We start from the raw sequence: 23,707 nt of genomic DNA, 5'->3' as shown, positions 1-23,707 counted from the left end.
AAATCAATTAAGGTTATCGAGTTCTCAGTTAAAATTTCTAAATCTGGAGTTCATAGAAGAGATCCTAGCTATAAATATAAGTTTGGGGGTCATATAAGTGGCATTTTAGCCCATGTAGATAGATGAGTTTTTTTTCTAAGACGGAGAGGAGATTGGCCAAGAATCATGCAAGTACCCCAGGCCTGGAGAATTGCAACTCTGAGAGGTGGGCAGAGAAAGTGGAGGCAGAACAGTGGAAATTTGCTGTGTGACACAGGGAGCACAGTCTAGTGCTCTGTGATGACCTGGAGGGGTAGGATGGGGTGGCAAATGGGAGGGAGGTTCACGAGGGAGGGGACATACACGTACCCATGGCTGATTTATGTTGATGTATGGCAGAAACCAACAACACTGTAAAGCAATTATCTTCCAACTAAAAAGTAAAAAAAAATTTTTTTTTAATCAAAGCATTAATCAGAATAGCAACTTGCACAGATTTAGGGTATTTGTTGGCTAAAAAAAAAAAAAAAAGAAGGTGGAGGCAGCAAAGGAAACAATGACTGGCTCTTAAAGAGCTTCAAAGAGATTCCCTTAGAATTCTAGGTTTGTTACCCATTGGCAGGGCAGTCTTCTCTTAAAGGTAGTGCCATAAATGCAATTCAGCTAACATTTCCTGATTATCTACTGTGGACAGGATGCTGTGCCAAGTTTTGGCGAGACAAAGCCAGCTAGGACCTAATTCCTGGCCTCCAGGAATTGTTGAGCCACCTGGAGAGACAGATCTTTAGACAAATAACTTGGGAACTTGGAGGCCCGAATTTGGTTCCCTAAAAAAGACAAGAATGGGAATTTCCTGACAGTACAGTGGTTAGGACTTCATGCCCTCACTGCTAGGGATCTTGGGTTTAATCCCTGGTCAGGGAACTAAGATCCCATAAGCCATGTACAGTGGCCACACACACACACAAAACCAAAACAACAACAAAACAAAAAACAAAAAAAAATGAGACGAGAGCAGCAGGAGCACAGAGTCATAAAGATGTGACAAACAGTGTCCAGTGGCTTCACTTACATCATCTTATGCCATCCTTGTAATCTCCACTTCACAGAAGGAACTGAATCTTAAGGATAGTGGTAACTTGCCCAAGGATACACAGTTGACTGATTCTAAAGCCAGGTCTGTCTCACTTTAGAGCCCAGTGCTTAATCATTCTTTAAAATTCTGCGACTCTCTGATAGGGCTGGAGCATTCCTGGGAAGATGGAGGGCCCAGAGAACAAGGCACAAGGAGATAAAATGAAAAGGTGGGAAGGGCCAAATTCAAGGTCCAGGCCTTGAATGCCAGCAGGAATTTGGATTTGGTTCTTCTGGCCAGGGTTTTTCAACCTCAATGCTGTTGACATTTGAGGCCAGATAATTCTTTTTCGTATTGGGGAAGGGGGCTTCTCTCCTTTGTGTTGTAGGATATTTAGCAGTTTTTAGTCATTAGATACTGCATAATGACAACCCACTCCAGTACTCTTGCCTGGAAAATCCCATGAACAGAGGACTCTGGTGGGCTGCAGTCCATGGGGTCACTAAGAGTCGGACATGACTGAGGGACATCACTTTCACTTTCCACTTTCATGCATTGGAGAAGGAAATGCAACCCACTCCAGTGTTTTTGCCTGGAGAATCCCAGGGACGGGGGAGCGTGGTGGGCTGCCGTCCGTGGGGTCGCACAGAGTCAGACACAAGTGAAGCGACTTAGCAGCAGCAGCAGCACTTTTTTCTCCCTCCGCTACAGATGTGACAATTTAAAATATCTCCGTGCATGCTTAATTGTGTCTGACTCTGCAACCCATGGACTGTAGCCCACTAGGCTCCTCTGTCCAGGGGATTCCCCAGGCAAGAATATTGGAGTGAGTAGCCATTCCCTTCTCCAGGGGATCTTCCTGACCCAAGGATCGAACCTGCAACTCCTTCATTGCAGGCAGATTCTTTACCATCTGAGCTAGCAGACATTGCCATATGTCCCTGTGGGGATTGTATGCAGAACTGGTCTCCAGTTGAGAATTGCTGCTCTAGGCACTGGTGGGGTTCAGAGTTTTGAAAGGAATGTGAGATGATAATTACTAGGAGTGCACCCTTAATGCTAATAACCTATACCATTATTATACTCAAAATCAATACCATTATTATACTTCCCTGGTCCAGGAAGCTCCCACATGTGAGAAATTATATTATGTTTCACTTCTGATAAATTGGAACCATCTGTATTACTTTGGTAACATTCCTGCAAACTCTGTTCTTTTTTTGTGAAACAAGTAGATTAAGTTAAACATGTGTTTCTCAAAGGCACTGTGCCTTCTTTGTTTGTATATTCTCAGTGCCTAACAGACTGAATGTTAAATGAATGGATGTATTTTAAATTTTTATTATTTACATAATTGCATTTATCTTTAGGACATCATGCTGACATCAGAGATTTGGCAGAGGTCTGATATACCCAGTATAAGATAAGCATCTTTGCAAGGAAAGAAAAATGTCTTTTAATCTTTGACCCTAAAATTCTACAAATTGATAAAATTCATAGACTTCGTTTACAGGTTTATTTTCCAGATGAGTAGGCCCACATGATTTTTCTGTGGCATTCACAGAGTTTTCTTCAATCTATAAGAATCTGGGACTTCCCTGGTGGTGCAGTGGTTAAGAACCCGCCTGCCAGTGCGGGGGACACGGGTTCCATCCCTGGTCCAGGAAGATCCCACACACCGTGGGGCAACTAAGCCTGTGCCACAACTACTGAGCCTGTGCTGTAGAGCCCATGAGTCACAACCACTGAGCCTGCGTGCCACAACTGCTGAAGTCCATGCACCCTAGAGCCTGTGCCCCACAAGAGAAGCCACCTCAGTGAGAAGCCTGTGCACTGCAACAAGAGAGTAGTTCCAGCTTCCTGCAACTACAGAAAGCCAGGGCACAGCGACAGAGACCCAGCACGGCCAAAAAAAAAAATACATAAAAAATCTGTAAGAATATGCTGTTCATTGTTCACTGTATAAAGCAATTTGGGGTGACAATATAATTTAATTCAACATTTACTGAGCTATCCCTAGGAATTAGATACCAGGAGAGGAATGAAGGCACAGTTTCTGCCCTCCAGATGCACCTAATCAAACGGGATGTCAGGCTCACCAGGGCCTGCCTGACCTTGTTCTGTCCCTTACCTGCAGTATGACCTTGGGCCAGTCAGAGCCATATTAAGACTTTTGTAGGCCCTAGGCACTTACACCTTCATGGGCCCCAACCTCCATTTAAAAAAAAAGTATTTAAATATATATTTTTCTCTGCATGGCATAAAGACAAATGTAATGCAGGCTGGATTCATTATTATATACTCATTTTAAAATTCTGATTTAAAAAGAAATTAATGTTAAAACATTTTCTTGGGCCCTAAACACTGTCTGCTGTGCCTAATGTATAAGTTGGCTCTGGGGCCAATTACTGACCTCACCTAGTTCTCATTACCTTCACTTTAAAATTTTAATTTTGAAGGGCTGTTATAAGGTTTACTTGAGATACTTAGAAGCTGCATGAGGGCAGGAACCAAGTCTTATTTGTTCTCCACTGCATACCTAGAGCACTTAACGAAGAGTAAGCGTTCAGTAATATGAACAGGAAATTATCCTCAAAGTGCCAGAATACAGTAAACACTTGACAATTATCAGATTTCTTCCAACAGATGTCCTAGAAAACAGTTCAGAGCATATATAATAAGTATCAGAAAGCTGGAATCTATGGTACAAACTCTGTAACAGAAATTTGGATCAAGAAGGATGGTATGGGACCATCAGTTCACATACTTTTTAATCTTTTATTTGTCAGTTTAGACATGTCCTGGGTCCACTTAATTGCCCTTATAACACAATCTGTCATTAGCTACATAGATAGGGGAGTGTTGAAAACCATCAATTTTCCTCTCAAGGAGTTGCACTAGTACTGCTGTGCTTATCTCCAAATCCTCTGCAGATTTAATTACAAAGCTACAAAGTGAATGCATAAATTATGCACCAAGGCCCATGTTTTGGAAATCACTGTGTAGCCTTGGGAATTAGATAGGAGGTTATATCTTTGTAATTGATATGCTTCCACTCAGGGCTGGAATGCTGTGGACCTGTGAGAACTTTTTTCTAAAGACAGTGTGTCTGCAATTCTGCAATGCTAGCTGGATGTTTAAACTCTAAACAATAGATATCAGAAGGAAAAGAACTTTAAACAATATTTAATCTGGCCCAGGTCTCCCTGTCTAGCCTCATCTCCCACCATGGGTTCACTGGTTTTTTACCTTACCCTACCCCATCTGGAAGGATGAACCATTCCCCAAATGTGCATAGTCTCAAAACACTATCTTTACTATACTGTTCTCTTTGCTTGGAATATTCTTCCTCTTTTCATTCTGGAGTAGGAAATGACAACCCACCCAGTATTCCTGCCTGGAGAATCTCATGGACAGAGGAACCTGCTTTTCATTCTGGAGTAGGAAATGACAACCCACCCAGTATTCCTGCCTGGAGAATCTCATGGACAGAGGAACCTGGCAGGCTACAGTCCATGGAGTTGCAAAGAGCCAGACACGACTGAGCAACTAACACTGGATTCTGGGAAACCCCAGAGAGACTGCCTTATTCCTAGTAGCTACTCTACTGTGTTAGTTTCTCCTCCCTGAGCAAGAAAGCAAAGTTTTCACGTTGGTAAATTCGGCTCAAATGCTATTTCTTGTGGAAGCCTTTGCTACCAACCTTAGAAAGAAAGGATAAAAAGGAGGGCACCTGGGTATTAGACACCAGTTATATATTTATTATCTTATTTAATCCTCAGGGTAATTTTGTGTGGGAGGTATTCTTATTCTCAGTTCCCAGCTCAAGAATCTGAGGTCTAAAGTTTAAGTATCTTGGCCAGAGTTCCATGCCAGTCAAGGGCGGAGGTGGCACTGGAATTCAGTTCAGTCACTGTCTTTCTCAGGCAAATAATTTCATAATTGGAGATTTCAAAGCCTTCCATCATACCCCTCACCTGACACTTTTCATTGTATGATAATTCATTTATATACCATCAAAATCTATCTCCTTCACTAAACTCTTAAATGAGGGACTAAATCTTACTTCTCTCTGTACCCTGAATGGGTGGCACAATGACTGGCATACAGTGGGTGCTCAAAACATATTGATGAAATGAGGTGAACAATAACAAAACACTCTGCAAACCATTTTCAAAAATATGAATTCATTTAACTATAAATAAGCATAATATAAAGCCCTTGTCCTTGGAAGCTAGCAATATAAATGAGAAAAGTCATATGCAGGTGAAAAAGATAATGAACAAAACAATATTAAGAATAACAACATTGCATGACGATATGAAAAATAAGTCAGCTGAGGCTAAGGAGAATGAGAACTCAGAAAGCGATTTTGGACTTGGAGAGAAAACCATCTTAGAGCTCCATTTGGGGTTCTTGCTGAAACATTTTAAGTACCTTGTCTTATTTCATCTTCACAAAAACCCAGTGAAGTAATACTGCCTCTATTTCCCAGAAAGAGAACAAAGTCTCTTTGTCTGAGAGGTTACATGTTTTGTTCAAGGTCACACAGCTGGTTTATAGCAGAGGCTATTCTATTATGGTCCCGTCTCTGAGTCCTCTTCTTTTTTATTTTCTTTTTTTTTTCCCCTGTTGGGATAGCTGGATTATTCTATGTCAATATTTTAGGGGATACCACTAATTTCTATGTTACTTTTACAGGTAACAGAAACATATTACTAAAGGTCTACTTACTATCTTGGTGTAGTGGAATGTTTAGTTGTGGTAGTATGTTTCTTGGTTTCAGTTGGAATGCAAGTAACTTATTTAGGATGTGATGTCTGGAAACTGGGGTGGGAGTAGGGCGGTGAGACAGGAGGGCGAACAAAGCCAAAAATGTATACAGTATCAAGCTAGTTACCATGGTAGCCAACTGGAGCTCAGTTATGCTGGGGAACTCTGGGAGCCAATGTATAGGACACATTCAGGGTGTCTCAGTGGAGGGGTGAGGAGCCTGGGCTATTATCTACCAACTCACCATCCATACTGAGTTCAGGCAGCTTCTTGTGACATTAAACCTCTGAAATGTTTAGCTTGCTTTGCCCACAGGCCAAGTATGTTCTCTGGACAGGGAGAAAAAAAATTAAAGCCTTCAGGCAAAGAACTGTAAGTATTCCCTGTAAGTGGCTTCAGTGTATAGAAGTGAATGCCAATAAAAAAAAATGGACAGCAAGCCATTAGCATCTACTACAGAATGTAATGGGATACAAATCTTGCCTCCACCACTTCATTCTACATTCAAAAGAAATTCATTAAGTCTATCACACATTAGGTCAGGGATCAGCAAACTATGGTTCAAAGGCAAATCTATCCCACTACTTATTTTATAAGTATTGTTGTAACACAGCCATGTCCATTCATTTATGGTTTTACCGTACAATGGCAGGGTTAAGTAGTTGTGATAGAGAAGTCTGCAAAGCCTGAAATATTTAGTATCTGGCACTTTACAGAAAGTGTTTGCCAACTCCTGGGCTAGGTACTTGGGATACTAAGATGAACACAAATTTTAAATCTGCCTTTAGAGAGTTTATAATCTAATGAAAAAGACAGATGTGTAAATCAAAGGTTACAAGTGCTATAGTAGGCATTCAAATGAGGGAATGTTAATCTAACTAGTTGGAGGGAGAAATCAAGAAAATCATAGATGGAGGGAGTGGGGCAGTCTAAAAAAAAAGAAAAAGAAAATTTTCATGAAAGACACGACAAACATTCAAGTAGAACCCCTAAAGACGAGTGGTATTTTTTATACAAACATAGAGGAGGAAAGACATTTGACACAGAGGTGGCAGAAGTAGCAAAGATGTAACATAGATCAACAATGAAATGAATTTAGGAAACTAGTGTCATATTTGGATATGGGGAAAGGAGTGACACAAAAAGGAAGACTGAAAAGTAAGGAATTAAATTTTATCTTTTCTTTAGAAATATGAATGGCTCCCATAGTCACTGTGGAGGCCCAGGCTGAAGGGAGCAATAGTGGAACTGATAGCTCCAAGCTATGATAGAAGCCCAAGCATGAAATGTGCCGGCTTGAGTCAAAGTGCTAGTGTGGATATGAAAAGGAGAGAAAGGCTATTTTTAGTGCAGAAGGATACCCTCCACCCCTTCAATAGACTGGCTTAGGTGCCTTCCCTGTGCTCCCTTAGCAGCCTTCTTTACCACTGGTGTAGCACGGATTGTCCTGGTGGCAATGTATTGCATTCCTTGATGACAGGAACCATCCATGACTGATTTTTGTCCTCAGTGCTTGGTCCAGGGCTTGACACAGAACTGCTGCTAGTGAGGGCTACTTCCTGAAAACAGTAAATGAATGTACTGCAAAATTTTGGCTGCAGTAACTTGTCTCCAAGTTTGCAAAGTGGACTTGCAGTGTCAGCTCACATGGAGACCTAGACAAATACAGAATGAGGAACAAGGCATAGGAAATCTGCAGGGTTCCTGACTGGGGCAGACGTCTGTTCTGGCAGGATCTGATAAGCTATCTATGCTTGAACTGTGATGCTGGCTTATCCCAGTTCCTTAAGTGGGCAGGCATGTTATGATTATAGATGACAAATACCTGGAAAATTCTGAGCTGGCGTAGTTACCTTGTGGTGTTTTTCTACTGTATTCTTTTTTTAAATTCCTTCACAAATGGCATTTTTTTTCTTATTATAAATACAATGTCTGTTACTTGTCAACATTTGGAAAAGACTGAAGAATTATAAAGAAAAAAGTAAAATCAACCACAATCCCACAAATGGACTACAGATGTTTTTCTACATAGCTTTATAGTCTTCTGGGAAGATGTGCACATTTTTAATAAAATTAGAATCATACTACATATGTAATTTTTAGCCATTTCATATGTATGTATAATTTTATATTATACTTTTTTTCATTTATCATTATGTCTCAAACCATCTTCAGTGACTTCACCTCAGTCCATCATACAGATCTACTACAACATATTTAACCTTTTCCATTTTGCTGGGGTTATAGGTTGTTTCCAGGGTTTCAGTACTACAAACAAGATCCTGGCACATAAATCTCTAATTATTTCCTTACTGACCAATTCTCAGAAGTTCCTGATGCTATTTTGTTGCAGCAACTGGAGAAACTCCATCCTGGTCCTGTGAAGGGATATCATATTGATAGATAACTGATATCCACAAATAATTTCTAAACTCAACTTAGCCTCTCTAGTCTTTTGCTTAGTCCCCTGGAAAGGTTTGGGAATCACAGAAGAATCTCCTTTTGTCGTTTTGTCACTGAGCAACTTCTTTCGTTAAAGTTGTGTCACCTGTCCCACAGCCTTCCTCTCAACTTCAATCCCTGCCATCAAGTGGGTAATTTCAAATTCCATGTAAATGAACTTTCCAGCACAGTGGCTTCACAGTTCCTTGACTTCTATACCTCTTCACACACTTCAACCCTTACCTTTCCATCACTTGGAACTGTTCTGCCCCTGAAATCTGAAGCTCCTCTGATTATAACCTTCTACCACCAGGCTCTCAATCTCTTAAACCTCAGAGGGGATCCTCTTGACTCTTTTCTCCTATTCTATCCTCCTTTCCTGTCCTTTCACTCTTCTGCTACAGTCAACCTACATCTCATGATCTCTCTCACCTCAGTCAGCACTCTCAACTCCTTTCTTCCCAGTCCGCTTGCCACCTCTACTCTCTAAATTCCCTTGCACGTGTGTGTGCTAAGTCACTTCAGTTGCTAAATCCTCTTGAGAAAGAGAAAGTGAAGTTGCTTATGGACCGTAGCCTACCAGGCTCCTCCATCCAAGGAGTTTTCCAGGCATGAACACTGGAGTGGGTAGCCATTTCCTTCTCCAGGGGATCTTCCCAACCCAGGGATGGAACCTGGGTATCCCGCATTGTAGGCAGACGCTTTACCATCTGAGCCACCAGGGAAGCCCATCTTGGATAATTCCAATTATGTGTTTTCTCTGTTCCTACAGTCAAGTTACTAAGAATTGCTGGGGGGAAAAATTTCCACAACCAGACAACCTGTGCTACAAATAAACTCAACTAGACTAGACTTTCATTACTACTTGGAAATTCTTTCTTCATTTCACAGAGTCCCTCCCTCTCACCTTTCATTTTTCATCTTCCCAAAGTTCACTTTCTAGTCTATTCCCTGTCTCCCTACCTCATTTTTGCCTCTGATTATCTGCCAATAACCTTATAAACAGAGTTCACAGGGGAGGAGGTTGCTTCATTTCTTGCATAAGACCTTGACATATTCTCCCTCAGTCTTGGCTTCCCCAAACTCTCTATTCTTTCTCTAGTCTAATTGTTCATTTTCAGTCTTTTTCTTGATTTCTCTCTCTTTCTTTCTTTCCCCCTTTTTAAAATGTTGCTGTCCTCCAGGATTCCTTCCTGAACCATACCCTCTGTTCACATTCGCTGGTGATTTCAGAGCCTTCTATGCCTTCAGTTACCATCTCTGGATTAGAACTCTTGAACTTGTAGTTGTCACTCAGATTTATTTCCTGAGCTTCTAATTCTATCCACTTACCTGCTGAACACCTATTTTTACCCAGCTGTGCCACATATGTAAAATTCAGTATGTCCAACATTACATTTATTAGAGTTCCCCAAACCCAACCTTTGCCTTTGTTCTTAAGCCAGAAATCTGGAGTCCCCCTTGATTCCTTTCTTTTCCTAATCACTTAACATTTCTCCTCCTCCTCATCTTCTGTTTTCTTGACCATGGGCTTCTTGAATCCAGCATGACATCTATCCTGGTCCCAGTAGATAGATTTGTCTTCCTAACATGTCCTGACAATGTTGTATACATGATCACAATGCATTGTGTATATGAACTCATTAAGGGTGTGGTGAGATCATTGCTATCTGCTTAGAGGAGTGTGTAATCCGCTGCGGGACATAGCAAAAGGTAAAATTAGTTTTACCTGGTTATTGGCATAGTGGGGCTGTTTGAAGAAGCCCTCAAACAGGAATAGACATTTGAAGTGGGACTTGCATGATCAGTAAAAAGTTTCCCAGGCAGAGGATATGGAAAGCTCATTCCAAGAAAAGGGAACACAGGTGGCCTTTGAACAACATGGGTTTGAACTGTGCAGGTCCACTTATACTTGGATTTTTTTCTATAGAATACCATGGTACTATCCAAACTATGGTTGTTTGAACTTGTGGATGGGGAGATGTGGAGAGAGAGTGCCAACTCTAAAATTACACGAGGATTTTCCACTCTGCTAAGAGTGGGTACCCCTAGCCCTGCATGGTTCAAGGGTCAACAGTAACAGGAGAAAAGTGTTAGTCTCTGAGTCACATCCAAGTCTTTGTGACCCATGGTCTTTGGCCCTCCGGGCACCTCTATTCACAGGATTCTCCAGGCAAGAATACTGGAGTGGGTAGCCATTTCCTTCTCCAGGAGATCTTCCTGACCCAGGGATTGAACCTGGGTCTCCTGCATTCCAGGCAGATTCTTTACTGTCTGAGCCACAAAGGAAGTCAACAGGAGAAAAGCAAGGAGCTAAATTCAAATCAGTTTCACAAGCTTTCAGTGGGGGCTGCTGTGTCCCACGCAGTGTTCTCACACTGGGGATATACAGGCGAATAAGTCACTGACCTCAAGGAGATTACAGTCTTGAGAAGCTACTTTTTCCTTGACATTTACTAGGAAAGGCGGCTCAAGAGATTAAGCCCCTTAATTTCTATTAACTCCTCTAAATCCATCCAAATAAAGCAAAATAAATATAAGTGAAAACTATTTCTAGCAAACCAGCTCCCCTTTCCTCCCCTCACCTTTTATCCTGATTGCCTGGTGCTGCTGCTAAGTTGCTTCCACTGTTTCCTTATTGTCTGTATCAGGCACTGAGCTAAGGTGAGGATGTATATATGACCAAGTCCTCAAATAACCCACTGTCAAGGGGAGCTTTCAGCCTCTGTGAACCACATGATAATTAAGGCAATTAGGTGTCTCAGACTCTCTGTCAGAAATTTGCTCAGAGAATAGGTGGGGCACAAGAGAATGAGGGGTCAATTCCATCTGAGGGTTGGGTGGGGGGATGTTTGTGAAATGTTTAAAGCCCAGGGTAGCTGGAATGTGCAGATAGCTCCAAGGGGACTTTAGAAGGGGAGGTCAAAAGATAAGTGCATTCCTTTTTTTCTCTCCTTAAAACAGAGGGTCTAGATTTTCTAAAGTGTTTTCTCTCCCTTCCCCCGCTCCCTTCTGCCTCAAAATCTAAGCTGTTTTTCCTAAACTTGACATTTCACTTTCTTGCTCTCTAGCTGGAGGAAAGGGTGGGAAAGAATGGGGATTTGTTTGTGGGCAAAAGAGACTGTGTCTTATTTTGCTTTTCCTATATTTAAACTCGGTGTTTTGTTTCCTCCACACTCAGCAAAGGATAGTCAAATTTTTGTAGGTGTCTGTGTTTTCCCTTAAGGAGGCAGCATTTTGTAAATGTCATTTGATTTGATGCCCAACAACGGCCAATTGAGAAACATGACAACAACAGCAATAACAAAAAGCAGTTGGTGGGAAGTTTAGGAAGAGAAGGCAACAAACCAGCAACAACAGAATGCATTTTGAAGCAATTTGCACCTACAAATCTTGGCTTTGGAAAGTTGGAAGTACTTTTTCCTGGAAACTTAAAAAATATATATCACATTTCTAAACAGCTGTGTAAAGGAAGGAAACTTCCTATTGAGAAATACAAGCTGTTTTTGTTCTTCCTTAAAAAAAAAAAAAAAGAAACTTGACTACTTAAATAATTACTTAGTTGCGCAAGTTTGAAACTTTGGACTTACCTCTCCCTCCCTTTATTCCCTCTTCTCTAATTCCATCGTTTAGTGAGTTTAAAAATCTTATTTCCAAAACATTTTTCAATAACTCTGCAGTACAGTATCTTTCCCATTCTCTATCCCTGCCGTCATTATTCTCATTGTTCACGTTTAGACTATTGCTACTACTTGCTTGGCTTTTTAAAAGTCTCTTAGTTTGTCTCCTTGCTACCAGTCTTGCCCATCTCAGATTTGTTCTCAGTTTTACAACCAAAATGATCTTTTTAAAAATCACATCTTTAACATTTATTCTAAGTGGCAGGGTGAATTAGTCCCAGTTCCTGTCCTTGGTGAGCTTACAATGTTTAGTGGTAAACTCGTCTCTATCTTTTGATTCTGAGCCCGATCCTAACTTTCTGCTCTGCTTCAGCTGCCATCTCATTCAACGAGAGGCCAGTCCCTGAGGAATGTGGGAATGAGAGCTGATGTGTCTCCACCATGTTTAATTTTAGCTGATGATCTAAAGCATGTAGCTTGATACATGGTACAGAATGTAGAAAAAGTGCTGTGCAATTGGACATGGTCTTAGGAGTCAAGAACTGCCCTCGCTCCTGGCTCATCCTGATGACTTATGTTTTGACATTTGAAGTTAAGTAGAGCCTGCTACTAAAGTAATGCTCAAAATTCTCCAAGCCAGGCTTCAGCAATATGTGAACCATGAACTTCCAGATGTTCAAGCTGGTTTTAGAAAAGGCAGAGGAACCAAAGACCAAATTGCCAACATCCGCTGGATCATCAAAAAAGCAAGAGAGTTCGAGAAAAACATCTATTTCTGCTTTCTTGACTATGCCAAAGCCTTTGACTGTGTGGATTACAATAAACTGTGGAAAATTCTCAAAGAGATGGGAATACCAGACCACCTGACCTGCCTCTTGAGAAATTTGTATGCAGGTCAGGAAGCAACAGTTAGAACTGGACATGGAACAACAGACTGGTTCCAAATAGGAAAAGGAGTATGTCAAGGCTGTATATTGTCACCCTGTTTATTTAACTTATATGCAGAGTACATCATGAGAAATGCTGGGCTGGAAGAAGCACCAGCTGGAATCAAGATTGCCAGGAGAAATATCAATAACCTCAGATATGCAGATGACACCACCCTTATGGCAGAAAGTGAAGAGGATCTAAAAAGCCTCTTGATGAAGGTGAAAGAGGAGAAAGAAAAAGTTGGCTTAAAACTCAACATTCAAAAAAAAAAAAACTCAACATTCAGAAAACTAAGATCATGGCATCTGGTCCCATCACTTCATGGGAAATAGATGGGGAAACAGTGGAAACAGTGTCAGACTTTATTTTTTGGGCTCCAAAATCACTGCAGATGGTGACTGCAGCCATGAAATTAAAAGACGCTTACTCCTTGGAAGGAAAGTTATGACCAACCTAGACAGCATATTGAAAAGCAGAGACATTACTTTGCCAACAAAGGTCTGTCTAGTCAAGGCTATGGTTTTTCCAGTGGCCATGTATGGATGCGAGAGTTGGACTGTGAAGAAAGCTGAGCGCCGAAGAATTGATGCTTTTGAACTGTGGTGTCGGAGAAGACTCTTGAGAGTCCCTTGGACTGCAAGGAGATCCAACCAGTCCATTCTGAAGGAGATCAGCCCTGGGATTTCTTTGGAAGGAATGATGCTAAAGCTGAAACTCCAGTACTTTGGCCATCTCATTCGAAGAGTTGACTCATTGGAAAAGACTCTGATATTGGGAGGAATTGGGGGCAGGAGGAGAAGGGGATGACAGAGGATGAGATGGCTGGATGGCATCACTGACTCAATGGATGTGGGTCTGAGTGAACTCTGGGGTTGGTGGTGAACAGGGAGGCCTGGCGTGCTGCGATTCATGGGGTCGCAAAGAGTCGGACACGACTCAGCGACTGGACTGAACTGAACTGAACTGAACTGAAGAGCCTGCTGAGGGCTTCCCAGGTGGTTCAGTGGGTAAAGAAACTGCCTGCAATGCAGGAGACCCAGGAGATATGGATTTGATTCCTGCGTTGGGAAGATCCCCTGGAGGAGGGCAGGACAACCCACTCCAGTATTCTTGCCTGGAGAATCCCATGGACAGAGGAGCCTGGTGGGCTACAGTCCATAGGTCACGAAGACACGGATGAAGTGACTGAGCATGCATGCACAGATTATGCTGATACCTGCGTGAGCCTGATAAAAGTTAAAACTGATTAAGAAGTTGATGATGCTGCCTGTGTCAGGTCCAAGACCTTTATTTACACATCAGATCAGATCAGATCAGATCAGTCGCTCAGTCGTGTCCGACTCTTTGCGACCCCATGAATTGCAGCACGCCAGGCCTCCCTGTCCATGACCAACTCCCGGAGTTCACCCAGACTCATGTCCATCGAGTCAGTGATGCCATCCAGCCATCTCATCCTCTGTCGTCCCCTTCTCCTCCTGCCCCCAATCCCTCCCAGCATCAGAGTCTTTTCCAATGAGTCAACTCTTCGCATGAGGTGGCCAAAGTACTGGATTTTCAGCTTTAGCATCATTCCTTCCAAAGAAATCCACTTGCAGCTGGGGTGAAATGACTGTGGGGTGAAAAAAAATCCTAGATTCTAATTCTGGTTCTGCTGTTTGCTAGCTGTATAATCTTGGGCAAGCCATTCAATAACTACATGTCCCAATGTCCTCATCTGTAAAATCGGTGTGATAATACGAGTCTTAAAGGATTGATGTAGGAATTAAAGGAGAAAATGTAGGTGATGTTTCTTAGCACAGAACTTGGAACTTAGTTTTTGGTGTTTGCTTTGTTGTTGTTGTTATTGTTGTTTGTTTGGCTATTGGGCCAGTGCAGCACTGGAAGCATGGTGTCCTAACTGTAGTGTAAGGGGATTAGAGAAGGCGAGGTTCAGAAAAAGAATAAGAGCAGCATTTTACAGGAACAGATCACCTTTAATGAGGCAAGAAGGGGCAGCTGTCAGATTAGTGAGCTGCTGCACTAATCCAAGAAAAGAGTAAGTATATATAGGCATATATGTGGAAATCTACTCTCTTAAGGGGGCCTGTTCTTCTTCTCCAAGGTTGTTCAGAGTAGTTATCTCTTAAACTGCTGGGGCAAGGAATTCTGGAGATTGGCCAGAGGCTAGGACCAGCTGGGAGCTAGGCGGGTGAGAGAGTTCTTTGTTTTGCATTGATTGGTGGGGAGGACCCAGAAGGGAGTTTTAACTCCAGGCTATTTTGAGCCGTGTAACCTTCCTTCACTAACCACTGAACCCCCAGGGAAATCCCAGTAAGTCTGTTTTAATAGAGCACATGAAAGTGAAAGTGAAGTCGCTCAGTCGTGTCCAACTCTTTGCGAGCTGTAGCCCACCAGTCTCCTCCGTCCATGGGATTCTCCAGGCAAGAATACTGGAGTGGGTTGCCATTTCCTTCTCCAGGGGATCCTCCCAACCCAGGGATTGAACCTGGGTCTCCCGCATTGGAGGCAGACGCTTTAACCTCTGAGCCACCAGGGAAGCCACATGCTGCTGCTGCTGCTGCTGCTGCTGCTGCTGCTGCTAAGTTGCTTCAGTCGTGTCCGACTCTGTGCAACCCCATAGATGGCAGCCCACCAGGCTCTGCCGTCCCTGGGATTCTCCAGGCAAGAACACTGGAGTGGGTTGCCATTTCCTTCTCCAATGCATGAAAGTGAAAAGTGAAAGGGAAGTCGCTCAGTCGTGTCCGACCCTTAGCGACCTCGTGGACTGCAACCTACCAGGCTCCTCCATCCATGGGATTTTCCAGGAACCACATAATTGAGGTCAAATAACAATTTTTAAGTATCTCTGTGTGCCAGGCGTTGGGCTAGTTGAGCCACAGAGATGAATATGATCTGATTGGTGCTCTTAAGAAGCCAATGGAAAAGTAGTAATTGACACATTGTAAAGCTTTTAACTCAGTCTGAAACATGTTTCAAGATCCCAACACTGTTTATGTCAAAAGACATCAGCAACATGAGGTTTTCTGCTGAATAAATGTTCTTAGAATTTTAAGTTTTCTATATGAAGTGTGTAGTGTCTTTCGGTGAGGCTATGTAGCATAATGAAAAGACAGACGTGTTTACATTGGACTTAGAGGCGTGTGTGCTAAGTTGCTTCAGTCATGTCCAATTCTGAGACCCAACGGACTATAGCCCACCAGACTCCTCTGTCCATGGGGTCCTCTGGGCAACAACGTTGGAGTGAGTTGCCACGCCCTCCTCCAGGGGATCTTCCTGACCCAGGGATCAAACCCACATCTCTTATGTCTCCTACATTGGCAGGCAGGTTCTTTACCTCTTGTGCCACTTGGAAAGCCCTTTAAATACTCACCAATTAATACTTATAGGTACCTGGGTAAGTTGGTTAATTTCTTTGAACCTCATTTTCCTTATTTGTAAAATATGGAGACTAACACATTCATAGGGTTATTGGGATAGGGTTAAATGTGATAAGGTACATACTTTTGTTACAGTTCATGGCACAGTCCCTGGCACAGGGTAGAAAATAAATGGTGGAATTAGTGAGAAAAGCATATGTATATCCAGAGTAGCTTTGTATTATACTCGGTTGCACGGATGTTTCATGCCCGTGATTACCTACTGGATAGGAACTAGCTCTTCATCTTTGTTGAAGGTGCTAAACATGTGTCTTATTCTTAACAAACTGTTGAATTGTTATTTAAGAAAGAGGATATCCCAAAGAAAGGAAGGAAGGGGGAAACTGGAAAGTGATTTTATTGGCTGCTATCTCTTTTAGATATGTTCTTTCTTACTACTTAAATTAGATAGAGATTTACCTTCATATTTACAGAAGAGAAATTTCAGTCCTACACAGGCTTACCCAATGTCCCACAGCCAAAATAGCAGATCCAGGACACTTCATGCTCATCTCTTTAATTCTAAGGTCAAGTTCTTTTTATTCCATTTTGCTGCTATTTACAGAAAAGTATAGAAAAGTCAGTAAACAGGGATATAGAAAATATTCCTTGTGTATATTGCTATCTGTGGCATTCCTTAAAGAAGACAAATTATAGTTTGTAAGGAATAGTATGAAGAACTCGAATTGCAATAAACAAAGTGACTTGTGTGTAGGAAACATCTTATGTAATATGGTTTCAATAATTATGAGAATGGCTTTTCCTAATAAGCACTTCTGCTGCTTGAACATCAATTTCTATTCCTTGACCAGGTTTCTTCTTTCTATGATTTCCAGTTGCATTTTCTTTGCACCTCTTTCATTTTCCTCTGACTTTCATGTGTGGCCCATCCTTCCCTTAGCTTAGAAGCTCCCTGAGGGCAGGGACTATATCCACATATCATTGAACCAATGTCTTTCATGCCATATGATTTTAATACATTAAACTGATGAATCAAACTAGATCAGAAGCTCTTTGCAAGAGAAGGAAACAACCATGTTTCAGGTTCTGCTTTGGTTGCTGCAGATACAGTTGTAAGCAAGTGAGACAAAATCTCTACTCTCATGGAGACTACATTTAAGTGGAAGAGAAACAATACATAGTTATATACCTTTTAGCTTCTTCCATAATATCTTTTGTTTGGTGTGTATGGGGGGCTGCTAAACTAAATGTTTATATATCTAGGAATTGTGAAAGTGAATTCAGTGGAGAAGTGTTAGATTGAAGGAAGAAGTGTAAAGTACTCATCACTCTGTCTTGTCATCGTCTGTTTATATATTGTTTCTGTTTCAGACCCCTCATGTTTAGGGGAAGGATCTTACTCTTTTTAGTAATAGCAATATCTAGCCTAGTGCCTGATACATAGGAAACACTCAATAATTCTGTGGTGAATTACAGCTTTGCTATTTAATAGTAGTAACTCTGTGAACTTGTAGTCTCTTGGGTTCGTTTTTTATCAACTAAAAGGGGTGTTACTGTCTATCCCACAGGGTGGTTAATACTAAATGTTCCCTCTGCTGCCTCTAAACCATTTTCCCTCCTTCATAAACCTTAGCTTCTTTGAGAGCTTGCTACTGTACTTCATCCCCTGCTATTCTGCTTTGTTGCTGTCATCTACCCATCCTCTGGGCATTAGTCCTCATTCAATGGTGATTTTAGCCCTGAGCTCTCACTTTTTTTACACTACTGTTCTTGTCATTATTCTCAACATGTCCTAGGACAATGTTTTAAATGCTTTCACTTCTAGTTCCTGGACCTCCTCAACCTCAAATCTGTTCTTCTACTTGACCTCAGTCATCCATGGCTGTGGTGGTATCTCATCATGATGTGGTCTTTGCCCTCATCAGTAACTGTTTCACTTCCAAAATCTTGACTTCAGGTGTCCCATCATCTTTCAATCACCACTTCTTACCCTTCCAGGTTACCTATTCCTACTCCAGGGCTTCCTTGACCTTAGTAAGATTTGTAGTTTTATCCTTCTTTCATCTCCTGTTCTCACTTCCTTCCTTCCTTAAACTAGGTTTTATAATCATATTCACAGCCCTGGATATCACTGTAAACTCAATTGTCCTTTCCTGTCACTTGGCTCGCTTGGATAAATTCATCTCTCTACACACTCTGAGCTTACCCCGTTGCTCTTTATTCTTCAACATGACATTGCTGAAAAAAAGCTGATATCCCTGTTGACTGGTCTCACTTTAAATTCATGACCATAAATCTTAAATGGGCATGCAACACTGCCCAGCAATCCTACTCTACTTCTATTGCTTTCTCATTCTCTGAAATGACCTTTTCAAACCTTCCCCTCTTTTCTTAATTTATTTAAGGATAATTGCTTTACAGAATTTTGTTATTTTCTGTCAAACCTCAACATGAATCAGCCATGGGTATACATATATCCCCTCCCATTTGAACCTCCCTCCCATCTCCCACCCCATTCCACCCCTCTTGATTGATACAGAGCCCCTGTTTGAGTTTCCTGAGCCTTACAGCAAATTCCTGTTGGATATCTACTTTACATATGGTAATATAAGTTTCCATGTTACTCTTTCCATGCATCTCACCCTCTCCTCCCCTCTCCCCATGTCTATAAGTCTATTCTCTATGTCTGTTTCTCCACTGCTGCCCTGTAAATAAATTCTTCAGTAGCATTTTTCTAGATTCCATATATGTGTATTGCTGCTGCTTAGTCGCTTCAGTTGTGTCTGATTCTGTGCGACCCTATGGACTGCAGCCTTCCAGGCTTCTCTGTCCATGGGATTCTCTAGGCAAGAGTACTAGAGTGGGCTGCCATGCCCTTTTCCAAGGGATCTTCCTTACCCAGGGATCTAACCCGAGTCTTCTGCATTGCAGGCATATTTTGTTTTACCACTAAGCCACCAGGGAAGTCTTTGTATATATGTATCTACAGTAAAACATGAAGCTTGTTAGTTTTCATTTTGTTTTTGACGTGGGCCATTTTTAAAGTCTTTATTGAATCTGTTACAGTATTGTTTCTGGTTCATATTTCAGTTTTTTGGCCTTGAAGCATGTGGAGTCTTGCTTCCCCTGCCAGGGATGGAACCCACACTTCCTACATTGGAAGGGGAAGTCTTAATCACTGGACCACCAGGGAAATCCCAGTTTACATTTTTTAAACCAAGTTGGCTCTGCTGTCGCTTCCTAGAGGCACTCCTGAGCCAGACCACGTCTCCTCCCATGCTGTCCCATGCGACACGCCCCCAGGGGTGGCCGTTCAGGCACCTGGGAAGTCATAATACAAGTGACACAGACTCAAATTCTCTCTGTGGATGTGTTTGCAACCTTGTTTCAATGACAGATCATGGAGCATCTTCTCCTACCAAATGGCAGAAGCATGAATGTAAATCATAGTTTTCTGGGAAGTGCTTTGTACTCACAGACGTGGCGCATTGTCAAGGTTTAAAAACCTGACTCTATTATTGAATAAATGTGGGAAGATAACGGACTTCCTTCCCAAATAGCCCATCTTGACGACGAAAATGTTTTCTTCTCCGATTGACCAAGTTCTTTAGAGAGGAATTCAGAGAGAGACTTGTCCTTGCATCCATTGTTCCCATTCCAACAGTGACGTCTGCCTCACCCCCTGCTCTGCCCCCCAAGGTGTGAGCATGCACCGTCCCTCTGGCAGTGCAGCCAGCAGCTGCACTGGGTCCTAAACCTGGGAGTGGGGAGTGCAGACTCCTCTGTGGCACATGCTCTGATGAAGATGCACCCTGGCACCCACACCCCCAGGACCCCCTGGCACTTCCTGCTAACAGACAGTGCTTGGCCCTTCCACTGTCAACACAGTCTCTCCACTGTCTAGTCAGAGGGCAACCAACTTCCTCTGCAAGGGCCTCATATTCAATAGCAAGTTAGGCTTCCAGGGACACAGAGAGTCTCTCACCCTCAATGTTCTCCTTGCCCTATTTATCTTTCTCTTTCTGACTCACTTCACTCTGTGTAATAGGTTCTAGGTTCATTCATCCACCTCATCAGAACTGACTCAAATGCGTTCCTTTTTATGGCTGAGTAATATTCCATTGTGTTTATGTACCACAACTTCTTTATCCATTCATCTTTCGATGGACATCTAGGTTGCTTCCATATTCTAGCTATTGTAAATAATGCTACAATGAACAATGGGATATATGTGTCTTTTTCAATTTGGTTTCCTCTGGGTATATGCCTAGGAGTGGGATTGCTGGGTCATATGATGGTTTTATTCCTAGTTTTTAAAGGAATCTCCATATAGTCTTCCATAGTGGCTATATTAATTTACATTCCCACTAACAGTGCAAGAGGATTTCTCTTTTCTCCACACCCTCTCCAGCATTTATTGTTTGTAGACTTTTTGATGAAGGCCATTCTGACTGGTGTGAGGTGATAGCTCATTATAGTTTTGATTTGCATTTCTCTAATAATGAGTGTTGTTGAGCATCTTTTCACATGTTTGTTAGCCATCTGTGTGTCTTCTTTGGAGAACTGTCTATTTAGGTCTTTTTCCTGCTTTTTGATTGGGTTGTTTGTTTTCCTGGCATTGAGTTGTATGAGCTGCTTGTATATTTTGGAAATTAATCCTTTGCCAGTTGTTTCATTTGCTATTATGTTTTTCCATTCTGAGGGTTGTCTTTCAAACCTTCCCCTCTTATATTTTGTAACACATTTCTTTCAGAAAAATTTAAGAACTAGAATATATACATATTGAGTGCTTAGTATTATTGTTCTAAGGTCTTCACATTTATGAGCTCATTTAATCCTGAAGGCAACCTTTTATAATCCACATTTTAAAGATGGAGAAACAGAGGCACAGAGAAGTGAGAAAACTTGCCTAATGTCATGTAGCTATTAACTGATGGGTCTGAGGATTCAAACCTAGGTTGTGTGGCATCAGAGTCCACATTCTTAACCACTAAGCTTTGAGCTCAACTAAAAGCAGATGGATGCTTATTCATCTCTCTACCACTAAACTACAAATCCATGGCATTTGAATCCATACTCTCTACTCTTCCTTTTGTTGCTATGGATGAAGTATCCCTGTTCCTGATTTTACTGGTGAATTTCACCAAACATTCAAAGAAAAATTAATGCCAATATTTCTCAACCCTTCAAAAAGAACTGAACAGAAGGGAATACTCCAAGACTCATTTTACAAGGCCAGCATTATATTATTAAAACCAAAGCCAGAACCACAACAAGAAAACAAACAAAAAAAAACACTACAGGCCAAGATCCCCCTGAATATAGACAAAAAAATTCTCAACAAAATACTAGCAGATCAAATTCAACTGTATGATTCAAACAATCATACACAGTAATCTGGTGAGATTTATTTCTGGGATGCAAGGATGGTTCAACATGCAAATTAATAAGCATGACATATTACATTAATACAATGAAAAATAAAAATTATAAGATCATCACAATAAGTGCTTTTTTCATAAAACATTTGACAAAGCTTAATATCCATTCATGATAAGAACTCTCAACAAATTCGGTATAGAAGGAATATACTGAAACATAGTAGAGGCCATGTATGACAAACCCACAGCTAACATCATACCACATGGTGAAAACTTGAAAGGTTTTACTCAAAGGTTAGGAACAAGACAAAGCTACCCAATCTCACCACTCCTATGCAACACAGTACTGGAAGTCTTAGCCAGAGAAATCAGGCAAGTAAAAGGCACCCAAATCAGAGAAGAAGAAGTAAAAATTTCTCTTCGCAGGGTACATGATTTTATATACAGAAAATCCTAAAGACTCCACAAAAAAAGTTAGATCTTATCACCAAAGTCAGTAAAATTACAGGATACAAATAAATATTAAAAAATCAGTAATGTTTCTATTTGTTGTTGCTTTTAGGCACTAAGTCATGTCTGACTCTTTGCAACCCCATGGACTGTAGCCCGCCAGGCATCTCTGTCCATGGGATTTTCCAGGCAAGAAAACTGGAATGGGTTGCCATTTCCTTCTCCAGGGGATCTTCCTGACCCAGGGATAGTACCTACGTCTCCTGCACTTAAGCAGATTCTTTACTTCTGAGCCATCGGGGAAGCCCCAGTGTTTCTCTACACTAACAATACATTATATGCAAAAAAGACAATCCCATTTACAATAGTGTTACCAAATGAGGTTTGTTTGCCTGACTGAAAGCTAAAGTAAAACACAAAGCTTTGCAGTAAAGAAAGAGTTTGTTCACAAGGCAGCCAAGCAAGGAGACAGGAGAACAAATTTCAGATCTGTCTCCCTGAAGGGGACAGGTCTGTGATGTTTATGGGATAAAGAAGCAGGGTGATTTTAGGTGTGAGGAAATGTAATTGGAGGTAAGGAAAAGGTGAGGTAATCAGTGTTTTGAGCAGGCCCAGTTTTAGGGTCGGTGGTCCCCACTAGTCTTAGCCAGAAGGAACCGGGCAAAAACCAACTCCAGATTTCTGGAAAACAACTTAATCTCCTGTTACCATAGTGATCCATATGTCAGAACTGTTATCTATAGGAGTGTTAAGAAGTGTGTGGTGGGACTTCCCTGGTGGTCCAGTGGTAAAGAATCCACCTGCCAATGCAGGAGACATGGTTCAACCCCTGATCTGGGAAGAGTCCACCTGCCTCTGGGCAACTAAGCTTGTGCACCACAACTACTGAGCCCATGAGCTGCAACTACTGGGTCTGCACACTGAAGCCGGTGCACTCTGGAGCCCATGATCTGCAACAAGAGAAGCCACCACAATGAGAAGCCCACACACCGCAAATAGAGAAACCCCATAGGCAGCAACAAAGACCCAGCACAGTCATAAATAAACAAAAATGTTTTAAAAAGAGAAGAAGTGTGGTGATATATTACCTAGGCTATGTTAAGCTTGGAGGGTATGAAATTAGAGAAAGGGAAAAATAAATCAAACAAACTGAAAGCAGACCTGATCAGCGAAGGCAGGTTATAAACTGTTGTTCTGTAAGACACACTCAAGGTCTTCTGTTTAGGCTCCAGCTTCTGTTAACCTTATGGGACATCATTTTAGTAGCAACAAAAACATTAAAATACTTAAAAATAAATCTAACCAAGGAGGTAAAAGATCTGTATACTGCAATTTATAAAACATTAATGAAAGAAACTGGAAAAGGAATGGATAAATAGGAAGATGTTTTGTGTTCATGAATTGGAAGAATTAATGCTGTTAAAATGTTCATATATCCAAAGCCTCTTATAGATTCAGTGAAATTCCTCTCAAGATTCCAGTGGCATTTTTTACAAAGATAGACACACACAAAAAAAAAATCCTAAAATTCATTTGGAACCACAAAAGAATCTGAAAAACCAAAGCAATCCTGAGAAAGAATAACATGGCTGGAGGCATCCCACATCCTGGTTTCAAACTATATTACAAAGCTATAGTAATCAAAACAGTTTATGACACTGCCATAAAAACAGATACACA

At 41.5% G+C, this 23,707-nt stretch overlaps 1 non-coding gene across 1 annotated transcript; it reads right to left on the bottom strand.

Annotated features, from left to right (window-relative positions):
* Positions 1 to 15,283: 15,283 nt before the first annotated feature.
* Positions 15,284 to 15,355, bottom strand: TRNAW-CCA (transfer RNA tryptophan (anticodon CCA)). Its single transcript has one exon. It is a non-coding gene; the product is annotated as a tRNA-Trp (tRNA).
* Between the last annotated feature and the right edge of the window lie 8,352 nt (positions 15,356 to 23,707).

The sequence above is a fragment of the Bos indicus genome, chromosome 3 (assembly GCF_029378745.1).
Source record: "Bos indicus isolate NIAB-ARS_2022 breed Sahiwal x Tharparkar chromosome 3, NIAB-ARS_B.indTharparkar_mat_pri_1.0, whole genome shotgun sequence".
Classification (NCBI taxonomy): Eukaryota; Metazoa; Chordata; class Mammalia; order Artiodactyla; family Bovidae; genus Bos; species Bos indicus.
The sequence above is the reverse complement of the archived record's forward strand: the minus strand, read 5'-3'. Positions and strand labels throughout refer to the sequence as shown.